Source organism: Triticum aestivum, chromosome 7B (genome assembly GCF_018294505.1).
Source record: "Triticum aestivum cultivar Chinese Spring chromosome 7B, IWGSC CS RefSeq v2.1, whole genome shotgun sequence".
NCBI lineage: Eukaryota > Viridiplantae > Streptophyta > Magnoliopsida > Poales > Poaceae > Triticum > Triticum aestivum.
Genome location: NC_057813.1, coordinates 252,438,887 through 252,451,536, shown reverse-complemented (window position 1 = coordinate 252,451,536; position 12,650 = coordinate 252,438,887).

The window sequence follows — 12,650 nt, the reverse complement described above, 5'->3', positions numbered from 1 at the left end:
TGGACTACCACATACAGATGTGTATGTAGACATATTTTAGAGTGTAGATTCACTCATTTTGCTCCGTATGTCTTTTCAGGAAGGGGTCAGATTTGTCCTTGATTTATTTATGAGGTATCCAGATGGCACTGCACCGCCAAGAAAAGACGGTAACATCAAAATTATGGACTAGTTTTTTGAGTATGTTGGTAAGGTCCGGTCATAGTCACTTGTTGAAATCTCTAAAAAGACAAATACTCCCTCCGCCGGAAATACTTGTCATCAAAATGGATAAAAGGAAATGTATCTAGACGTATTTTAGTTTTAGATACATTTCTTTTTATCCATTTTGATGACAAGTATTTTCAGACGGAGGGAGTAGAAAACAGAGTTGGTGATGATGGTGTGCGTGTCATCCTGCAATATAGGCCGTCGGATTTATATCTAACGGATAGGAAAGAAACTATGGCAATTTTGCAAAAATATACCCACACGTCTCTCCATGTTTGCAAATAAGGCCTTCCCTCGTTCAATCTTTTCTCTCACAAGATAAACTACTCATACAAATGCATCTTGATGTTCCGTGCAACGCACGGGCAGCTAGCTAATTTCTTTTAAAATAGTTGTTGAGATAATTGGGTTGAAGTGATATATTTTATGTCTGCCCCGAATGATTTCAGATTCACTAGTAGTAACAAAGAAAAGGTTGCCATGTTAATTAACAGAAAACAGGGTGAAAACTATCACATGAGGCCGGTAAAAACAAGGCACACTGGGTTCAGCGTCATCGTCACTACAGCTGTGCGCGTGCGAGAAGTCTACATATCGAGGGGGCTACCGAGTGAGGCACCAAGACACAATGTTTGAGAGAGAAACCAATTGACAGATTATGATCAGATCAAGTTGTCACCCTTCTGCTGTCATTGTTGGGGGGAGGGAGAGAAAGATGTATCGAGAGTGTGTGCGGTAGGCACAGAGGCACAACTAGCGAGTGTGTGTGTGTGTGTGTGTTTGAAAGAGGAGTAGATAGATTATTATCAAGATCGATGTGCCACCCTGCTCCTTCGGTGACGGGTAGTGTGTGTGTGTGTATGTTTGAGAGACAAGCCAGTCGGTAGATTGGTATCAAGATCGAGGTGTCACCCTACTCCTTCGGTGTTGGGAAGTGTGGGTGTGGGGGGGGGGGCAGTGACACTCACATATCTCTACTCTTATAAAAAACAGAGTTGGTGATGATGGTGTTCCTGCCATCCTGCAATATAGGTCATCCGAGTTATATCCGACGGACAGGAAGGAAACTGTGGCAATTTTGCAAAAATATACACACACCCCTCTCCGCATTTGCAAATAAGGCATTCCCTCGTTCTTCCTTTTCTCCCACAAGATAAACTTCTCATACAATTGCATCTTGATGTTCCATGCAACGCATGGGCATCTTGCTAGTAGGGAGAAGGAGTTTGTGTGACACATATCTAGCTATATTAAGGGATAGGTAGATAGCATATGTGTGAGAGACATTATTATACTTTGAGACATTAGTGGCTGTGGGTGGGCGGAATTAAAGGGGTGGGCGTGTTAGACATAGAGAGCTTGTGTGTTTCTGTGTGAGAGACTTGTAGGACGGGGTAGAAAGACGAATTTAACCCTGACAGAGGGAGAGAAATACACGAAGTGAGCGTGTGTGATTCCGATGCCCACAGGGAAATGAGATATGTATGCGTGTGAGAGAGATTGCACAATTGATTCACGTATCACTATCTAGCGATCGTGGACGTGCATCGCTTGAACATAAGTCAATATCTACTTCGTATCATGGCCAACGGTACAATATCGATTCAACGCTATAAAGATTGGACACTCATATATCACATTTTTTCTATTTAACTAAACCTTTTCAGTTGTGCATGCCAATGTTACAGAGATGTTTCTTCAAACAACCAATGTAGCTATCATGTACATGCACCATTGTTACTCTTACATTCAAATTCATTAGTCTTGGATGATTTAAGTATCTATTTTGAAGTAATATATGTAATATTCATATATGAATACAATGGGTATGCAATTTATGAAATGGAGGCTATGTAAACATATGAGGTGACACTTTTAAGTAGCTGACTACAATATCCATTTCTTTTTGTGCGCCTCTACACTAACACGTCAATGCATTATGTTTAAAGTAAATAACCAATGGCACTAAATTATCTATTTACACGAGAAATACATAGGCTGAGCGTTTGATCCCTTTTTTTGTGAACGCGCCACTACACCCATACGATTGGCCGCGCCCGTGTGAACGTCCAAGTTATCGGCGCATCATCCTGAGTTATTGTCTTTTTTTCTGGGGTGAACTTCACACCAGTTATTAACTGCTGACGCGTGCCCCGTGTACACAGTCTAGGATGACCTTCCCGCTAGCATGGTCCAAAATTAGTTGAAACTGGATACGAACGATCCCGCGCGCGGCAAAATCTCCCGCCTCGTTCTAAAATTTCCGCCACCTTAGTCTTTAGCATGCGAAATCCCCCTTTTGTCCTTGGTGCACAGAGACCAACAGTTACAATACCACCATCATCTACATGATAGGTCGGGGCTACTTTGATAACTTCCGGTTCCCCTCACTACATGGCACCCCCATTTCCTCTCCCCCTCCCGCAAAAACGACTAACTCCACGGCACCAGAGCATCTTACATCACGCCGTCCGTACTTCATCGCCCTTTCTCCCCTCCCCTCTTGAAACCCTAGACTGATCATCCACCGGCGTACCATAGCCCATTCACTGCCAGCGGCGTCCACCTCGCCGGATCTGCTTCTGCGGCCGCATCTACCCCTCCCACCTCCCCTAGAAACAAGTACACTGCTCATCCACCACTGTACCACAGCCCATTCAGTGTCGGCCTTGTCCATGGCGCCGGATCTGCTTCGCCGGTACTCTCGTCAACCGTCGTGCATCTACAGCGGCTCATTCATACTCCCCACCGGAGACGCTTCGTCCACACCCCCTGGAGCCGCCCCACCGACGCCCCCGTCGACGGCCTTTGATCCTCTTCGCCGACACCTTCCTCAACCCTACCGGAGCCGCTTCGCTGACACCTTCCTCAACCCTACCGGAGCCGCTTCGCCGACACCATCGTCAACCCTACCGGAGTAGCTTCGCCTATAACATTCTCAACCCTACCGGGGCCGCTTTGCCAACTCACAAGTCCACGGCCTCAGATCTGCTTCCTCGCACCCTCATCCAACCTACCGGAGCAGCTTCTGACGCCCCGTCCACGGCCACAGATCTGCATCGTCGACACCACCCTTAACCCAACCACCGAAGCAGCTTCTGACGCCCCGTCCATGGCCGCAGATCCGCGTCGTCAACACCATACTTAACCCAACCACCGGAGCAGCTTCACCTACACCCTCGTCCACGGCCACAGATCCACTTCGCCCACACCGTAGTCCACCCTACCGGAGCCGCTCCACAAACACCCTACTCGACGGTTCTAGATCTCCTTACCGGACCCCAACAGCCAGCTCAGCGTCATCACCCTCGACGTTTCTAACCTGATTCCCACCGTCTGGAGAGATGCCAAGCACCCGCCATGGCCTAGGTACTTGTCACCTTTAAACCCGTCCAGCATCACCTGCCCGATGTACTTCAAATATACTAACCGGTCGCTGTTACCTGTTATGCGGCTGGCAAAAACTACAAGGATGATGTTTCTTCTGGATCTAACAGCTTGGCCAACCAAGATCCTGGACTGACGCATTGCTATGATCTTGTAAGCGCGCCTCTCTCTCTTGTATTGTTCTGTGCCTGCCAGCGTGCTTTGCTAGGATTTTCGACCAGTAATCCCTTTGTGCAGACAATGATTTCTACTATTGGCTGCTAAATTAGATATGTAGATGTCATACATGATACTACCTCGTACCTCCGTTCCTAAATATAAGTCTTTCTAGAGATTCCACTATAGGCTACATACGGAGCAAAATGAGTGAATCTACACTCAAAAATGCATCTATATACATCTGTATGTGGTCCATATTGGAATCTCTCCAAAGACATATATTTAGGAACAGGGGTAGTACATTACACAAAATCGTAGGTGGCATGTAGGAATTCCAGTGCACTACATTAGGCTCCCTTAGAGAGCCTACTAGTCCAGCATACAGAGTCATGGCTAGTTTATGGTACGCACACAATCGTTAATTGGTGGTTTAAATATGCGCAAGGGATATGCAATGTAGTATCATGTAGAGATGTCTGAAATTAGCCGTGTCAACTTGCAGATAGGGTTACACAATGAAAAAGTACAAGATGTATGTGGCAATTTCATGGAACATCGCAATAAAAGGAGACGCAGTGATGAGCCTATACAGTGTTCTATGGTACGTCACTCCTCCATTGCAATCATCGTGACATGTTATTTGTATGCCAGTTCTATTAGCCAAGTTTCTTAGGGACAATTATTACGAGTTATCCTAAGAAAATAAGCACCTGTGAATATAAGCTCCATGTAATAAGCCAACCAATTCTTTTCATTGCGTTTTCAGCTTATCTTTGGTATGATCAGTGGAAATTCTAGATTGCATTATATTTTTTTCATTTTGCTGCCCATATGGAAATTAATTTGACTCGCAAACATCACAAAATGAACCCAGTGCAATAATTAATATGATAGGAAAACAGACCATCACTATTTGCTCAAAATGCAAATACAAAGATACCATCTACTTGGCACAATCTACTTTGGTCAATGTTTTCCATAGAGGTCTCATTGCCTAATTTAAACGAAGAACGCATGACCCACATTTAAATGAGGAACAATTATTTATTGAAATTCGATGGTCCAAGTGGCTGGTTATTATCATATAGCAGTGCTACGTCTTGAGCTTGCATTGGTTTTCCATGAAGAGGAAAGGGTGATGCAGCAATAGTAGCGTAAGTATTTCCCTCAGTTTTTGAGAACCAAGGTATCAATCCAGTAGGATGGTCCTCAAAAGTCCCACGCACCTACACAAACAAACAAATAACTCGCAACCAACGCAATAAAGGGGTTGTCAATCCCTTCACGGTCACTTGCGGAAGTGAGATCTGATAGAGATAGTATGATAAGATAAATATATTTTTGGTATTTTATAATATAGATGCAAAAAGTAAAGATGCAAATAAAAGTAGATTGGAAGCAAATATGATAAGAGATAGACCTGGGGGCCATAGGTTTCACTAGTGGCTTCTCTCAAGATAGCATAAGTATTACGGTGGGTGAACAAATTACTGTCGAGAAATTGATAGAAAAGCGAATAATTATGAGGTTATCTAGGCATGATCATGTATATAGGCATCACGTCCGTGACAAGTAGACCGACTCCTGCCTGCATCTACTACTATTACTCCAAACATCGACCGACTCCTGCCTGCATCTAGAGTATTAAGTTCATAACAACAGAGTAACACACTAAGCAAGATGACATGATGTAGAGAGATAAACTCAAGCAATATGATATAAAACCCATCTTTTTTATCCTCGATGGCAACAATACAATATGTGCCTTGCTGCCCCTGCTGTCACTGGGAAAGGACACCGCAAGATTGAACCCAAAGCTAAGCACTTCTCGCATGGCAAGAAAGATCAATCTAGTAGGCCAAACCAAACTGATAATTCGAAGAGACTTGCAAAGATAACTCAATCATACATAAAAGAATTCAGAGAAGATTCAAATATTATTCATAGATAAACTTGATCATAGACCCACAATTCATCGGATCTCGACAAACACACCGCAAAAGAGTTTACATCAAATAGATCTCCACAAGAGAGGGGGAGAACATTGTATTGAGATCCAAAAAGGGAGAAGAAGCCATCTAGCTAATAAATGTGGACCCGTAGGTCTGTGGTAAACTACTCACAACTCATCGGAGGGGCTATGGTGTTGATGTAGAAGCCCTCCGTGGTCGATTCCCCCTCCAGCAGAGCGCCGACGAAGGCTCCAAGATGAGATCCCGCGGGTACAAAAGGTTACGGCGGTGGAAATTGTGTTTCGTTGGCTCCCTGGATGTTTTCGGGGTACGTAGGCTTATATTGGAGGAAGAAGTACGTCGGTGGCCGCCTGAGGGGCCCACGAGAAAGGGGGCGCGCCCTCCTATCTCGTGGAGGCCTCGGCTGCTTCTTGACTTGCACTCCAAGTCCTCTGGATCACGTTCGTTCCAAAAATCACGCTCCTGAAGGTTTCATTCCGTTTGGACTCCGTTTGATATTCCTTTTCTTCGAAATACTGAAATAGGCAAAAAAACAACAATACAGGCTGGGCCTCCGGTTAGTAGGTTAGTCCCAAAAATGATATAAACGTGTAAAATAAAGCCCATAAACATCCAAAAGGGGTAATATAATAGCATGGAACAATCAAAAATTATATATACATTGGAGACGTATCAAGCATCCCCAAGCTTAATTCTTGCTCGTCCTCGAGTAGGCAAATGATAAAAAGAGAATTTTTGATGTGGAATGCTACCTAGCATATTCTCAATGTAATTTTCTTTATTGTGGCATAAATGTTCAGATCGAAATGATTCAAAATAAAAGTTCATATTGATAAAGGAAATAGTAACACTTCAAGCATACTAATCAAAGTAATCATGTCTTCTCAAAATAACATGGGAAAAGAAAGTTCATCCCTATAAAATCATATAGTTAGACTATGCTTCATTTTCGTCACACAAAGATGTTCCCAACTTCTGTACCCCCGATGACAAGCCAAGCAATTGTTTCATACTTAAATAATCTCAAACTTTTTCAACCTTCACGCAATACATGAGCGTGAGCCATAGATATAACACTATGGGTGGAATGGAATATGATGATGGGGGTTGTGTCGAGAAGACAAAAAAAAAGAGAAAGTCTCACATTGACGAGGATAATCAATGGGCTATGGAGATGCCCATCAATTGATGTCAAGATGAGGAGTAGGGATTGCCATGCAACGGATGCACTAGAGCTATAAACGAATGCTCAACAAAATAAAACTAGTGGGTGTGCATCCAACTTGCTTCCTCACGAAGACCTAGGGCATTTGAGGAAGCCCATCGTAGGAATATACAAGCCAAGTTATATAATGAAAAATTCCCACTAGTATGAAAAAGACAACTTACAAGACTCACTATATGAAAAACATGGTGCTACTTTGAAGCACAATATATGAGACTCACTACATGAAGAACAAGGTGCTACTTTGAAGCACAAGTGTGGAAAAGGAGATAGTAACATTGCCCTTTTTATTTTTATTGTTTTTTCTTTTTTTTCTTTTGGGCCTTTCTTTTTTTTCTTTTGGCCTTTATTTTTTTTCCTTTTTCTGGGCAATGCCCTAATAATGATGATCATCACACTTTCATTGATTACAACATATGAATTACAACTCGAAACTAGAACAAGATATGACTCTATATGAATGCCTCCGGCGGTGTACCGGGATGGTGCAATGAATCAAGAGTGACATGTATGAAAAATAATGCATGGTGGCTTTGCCACAAACACGATGTCAACTACATGATCATGTAATGGCAATATAACAAAAGTAAAGTATGTCATGATGATGATGAACGGAATGGTGGAAAGTTGCTTGGCAATATATCTCGGAATGGCTATGGAAATGCCATAATAGGTAGGTATGGTGGCTGTTTTGAGGAAGATATAAGGAGGTTTATGTGTGATAGAGCATATCGTATCACGGGGTTCGGATGCACCGGCGAAGTTTGCACCAACTCTCAAGGTGAGAAAGGGCAATGCACGGTACCGAAGAGGCTAGCAAAGGCGGAAAGGTAAAAGTGCGTATAATCCATGGACTCAACATTAGTCAAAAGAACTCATATACTTATTGCAAAAAATTAGAAGTCATCAAAAATCAAGCACTACGCGCATGCTCCTAGGGGGATAGATTGGTAGGAAAAGACCATCGCTCGTCCCTGACCGCCACTGATAAGGATGCTCAAGCCAGGTATACTTCATGTTTCAAATTTGTTACACAACATTAACCATGCGTGCATGCTACGGGACTTGCTAACTTCAACACAAGCATTCTTTAAATTCATAATCACCCAACTAGCATGACTTTAATATCACTACCCCATATCTCAAAACAATTATCAAGTATCAAATTGATCATAGCATCCAATTCACTTCCTATGATAGTTTTTATTATACCCAACTTGGATGCCTACCATTATAGGACCAATTTTATAACCATAGGAAATACCATGCTGTTCTAAAAGACTCTCAAAAAGATATAAGTGAAGCATGAGAGACTAGTAATTTCTAAAAAAAATAAGCCACCGCCGTGCTCTAAAAGATATAAGTGAAGCACTAGAGCAAAATCTATCAAGCTCAAAAGATATAAGTGAAGCACATAGAGCATTCTAGCAAATTCTAATCAAGTGGGCTTCTACCAAAAGGTGTGTACAGCAAGGATGATTGTGGTAAACTAAAAAGCAAAGACTAATATAATACACGACGCTCCAAGCAAAACACATATCATGTGGCGAATAAAAATATAGCTCCAAGTAAAGTTACCAATGAACGATGACGAAAGAGGGGATGCCTTCCCGTGGCATCCCCAAGCTTAGGATTTTGGCTATTCTTGAATATCTTGGGGTGCCTTGGGCATCCCTAATCTTAGGCTCTTGCCACTCCTTATTCCATAGTCCATAGAAGCTTTACCCAAAACTTGGAAACTTCACAACACAAAACTCAACAGGAAATCTTATAAGCTCCGCTAGTGAAAGAAAACAAAACCACCACATAAGATACTGTAATGAACTCATTCTTTATTTAATTTGGTGTTAAACCTACTATAATCCAACTTCTCTATGGTTTATAAACTATTTTACTCCCTCCGTCCGGAAATACTCGTCGGAGGAATGGATGTATCTAGATGAATTTTAGTTCTAGATACATTCATTTTTATGCATTTTTGACAAGTATTTCCAGACGGAGGGAGTACTAGCCATAGATGCATCGAAATAAGCAAACAACACATGAAAAACAGAATCTGTCAAAAACAGAATAGTTTGTAGAAATCTGTCACTAACGCAAACTTCTGGAACTCGAAAAATCCTACCAAAATAGGAAGTCCTGGAAAATTTGTCTATTGATTATCAGCAAAAATAATCAACGCAAAATCATGTTTCTGCGATTTAACAAAACTGAATTAGTGCGTGCAAAGTTTCTGTTTTTCAGCAGAATCAAATCAACTATCATCATAGGTTATCCTATAGGTTCTACTTGGCGCAAACACTAATTAAAAGATAAAACACATCTAAACAGAAGGTAGATGCAAGATTTATTACTAAACAGGACCAAAAACAAAAAACACAAAGAAAATTGGGTTGCCTCCCAACTAGCGCTATCGTTTAACGCCCCTAGCTAGGCATAAAAGCGAAGATAGATCTAGCGAGTGCCATCTTTGGCACTAAATTCATAAGTAGGCCGCATGATAGATTCATAAGGTAATTTGACTTTATTTCTTGGAAAGTGCTCAGTGCCTTTCTTTTATGGAAATTGGAATCTAATATTCCCTTCCTTCACATCAATAATTGCGCCAATCGTTCTAAGGAAAGGTCTACTAAGAATAATAGGGAATGAAAGATTGCAATCTATATCAAGAACAATAAAATCTATGGGCACCAAATTTCTATTTGCAACAATGAGAACATCATTGATTCTTCCCATTGGCTTTTTAATGGTGGAATCTGCAAGGTGCAAATTTAAAGAGCAATCATTAAGATCAATGGAACCTAGAATATCACATAAAGTTTTCGGAATCGTGGATACACTAGCACCCAAATCACACAAAGCAAAACACTCATGATCTTTAATTCTAATCTTTATAGTAGGTTCCCACTCATCATTAAGTTTCTAGGTATAGAAACTTCCAAATTCAGTTTTTCATCATAAGATTGCATCAAGGCATCAACGATATGTTTGGTAAAAGCTTTATTTTGACTATAAGCATGAGGAGAATTAATAACGGATTGCAACAAGGAAATACAACCTTCTAAAGAACAATTATCATAATCAAATTCCTTGAAATCCGAGATAGTGGGTTCAATGTTATTTAAAGTTGTGACCTCTCCAATCCCATTTTTACCAAATTTAGCATCAAGATCTAAAAACTCTGAATTCTTGGGACGCCTTCTAGGTAAAGTTGACTCATCATCAGTCCCATAATTATCAAGATTCATATTGCAAAACATAGATCTAATAGGAGACGCATCAATAACTTTAAGATCTTCATTATTTTCATCTAACTTTTCTGGTTTGGCGGCCATCTTATTGACTAAGGTGGCTTGCTTATCAGAAATTTTGGCTATAGCATTTTCAAGCCGGGTAATTTGAGTGTTCACACCATAAAATTCTTTATTCATATCATCAAGCTCTTTGTTCATAAACCCCAAAAAACCTTTTTGTTCCTTAAGTTCTTTTCTGAAGAAATTATTATACTCAAATTGTAAATTCATAAAGCTTCTAATATTTCATTCAATCTCTTCCAACCTTCTCAGAAGGTGGTCAGAACCCTTAGGCAAAGCCATAAGGACAAACAAGCACACAAGCAAGCAGAAAAAGGCAAGCGAAAAAGAGAGGAGGAGATTGGGAAAGAGAGGGCAAATAAAACGACAAGGGTGAAGTGGGGCAGAGGAAAACGAGAGGCAAATGGCAAATAATGTAAATGCGAGGGAGATGAGTTTGTGATGGGTACTTGGTATGTATTGACTTGAGCGAAGACCTCCCCAGCAACGGCGCTAGAAATCGCATGTTGGCGGGAGGTCGAATCTTGACGTGACTTGGTGGAAGCCTTCCCGACTACGGCGCCAGAAATCCTTCTTGCTACGTCTTGAGCTTGCATTGGTTTTCCTTGAAGAGGAAAAGGTGATGCAGCAATAGTAGCGTAAGTATTTCCCTCAGTTTTTGAGAACCAAGGTATCAATCCAGTAGGAGGCTCCTCAAAAGTCCCACGCACCTACACAAACAAACAAAGAACTCGCAACCAACGCAATAAAGGGGTTGTCAATCCCTTCATGGCCACTTGCAAAAGTGAGATCTGATAGAGATAGTATGATAAGATAAATATATTTTTGGTATTTTATAATATATATGCAAAAAGTAAAGATGCAAATAAAAGTAGATTGGAAGCAAATATGATAAGAGATAGACCCGGGGGCCATAGGTTTCACTAGTGGCTTCTCTCAAGATATCATAAGTATTACGGTGGGTGAACAAATTACTGTCGAGCAATTGATAGAAAAGCGAATAATTATGAGATTATCTAGGCATGATCATGTATATAGGCATCATGTCCGTGACAAGTAGACCGACTCCTGCCTGCATCTACTACTATTACTCCACACATCGACCGACTCCTACCTACATCTAGAGTATTAAGTTCATAAGAACAGAGTAACGCATTAAGCGAGATGACATGATGTAGAGGGATAAACTCAAGCAATATGATATAAACCCCATATTTTTATCCTCGATGGCAACAATACAATACGTGCCTTGCTGCCCCTGCTGTCACTGGGAAAGGAAACCACAAGATTGAACCCAAAGCTAAGCACTTCTCCCATGGCAAGAAAGATCAATCTAGTAGGCCAAACCAAACTGATAATTCGAAGAGACTTGCAAAGATAACTCAATCACACATAAAAGAATTCAGAGAAGATTCAAATATTATTCATAGATAAACTTGATCATAAACCCACAATTCATCGGATCTCGACAAACACACCACAAAAAGAGTTTAGATCGAATAGATCTCCACAAGAGAGGGGGAGAACATTGTATTGAGATCCAAAAAGAGAGAAGAAGCCATCTAGCTAATAACAATGGACCTGTAGGTTTGTGGTAAACTACTCACAACTCATCGGAGGGGCTATGGTGTTAATGTAGAAGCCCTCCGTGGTCGATTCCCCGTCGGGCAGAGCGCCGGCGAAGGCTCGAAGATGAGATCTCGCGGGTACAGAAGGTTACAACGGTGGAAATTGTGTTTCGTTGGCTCCCTGGATGTTTTCGGGGTACGTAGGCTTATATAGGAGGAAGAAGTATGTCGGTGGCCGCCCGAGGGGCCCACGAGACAGGGGGCACGCCCTCGTATCTCGTGGAGGCCTCGGCTGCTTCTTGACTTGCACTCCAAGTCCTCTGGATCACGTTCGTTCAAAAAATCACGCTCCCGAAGGTTTCATTCCGTTTGGACTCCATTTGATATTTCTTTTCTTTGAAATACTGAAATAGGCAAAAAAACAGTAATACGGGCTGGGCCTCCGGTTAGTAGGTTAGTCCCAAAAATGATATAAATGTGTAAAATAAAGCCCATAAACATCCAAAAGGGGTAATATAATAGCATGGAACGATAAAAAATTATAGATACGTTGGAGATGTATCAAGCATGCCCAAGCTTAATTCCTGCTCGTCCTCGAGTAGGTAAATAATAAAAAGAGAATTTTTGATGTGGAATGTTACCTAGCATAATTCTCAATGTAATTTTCTTTATTGTGGCATGAATGTTCAGATCGAAATGATTGAAAATAAAAGTTCATATTGATAAAAGAAATAGTAACACTTCAAGCATACTAATCAAAGTAATCATGTCTTCTCAAAATAACATGGCAAAAGAAAGTTCATCCCTACAAAAT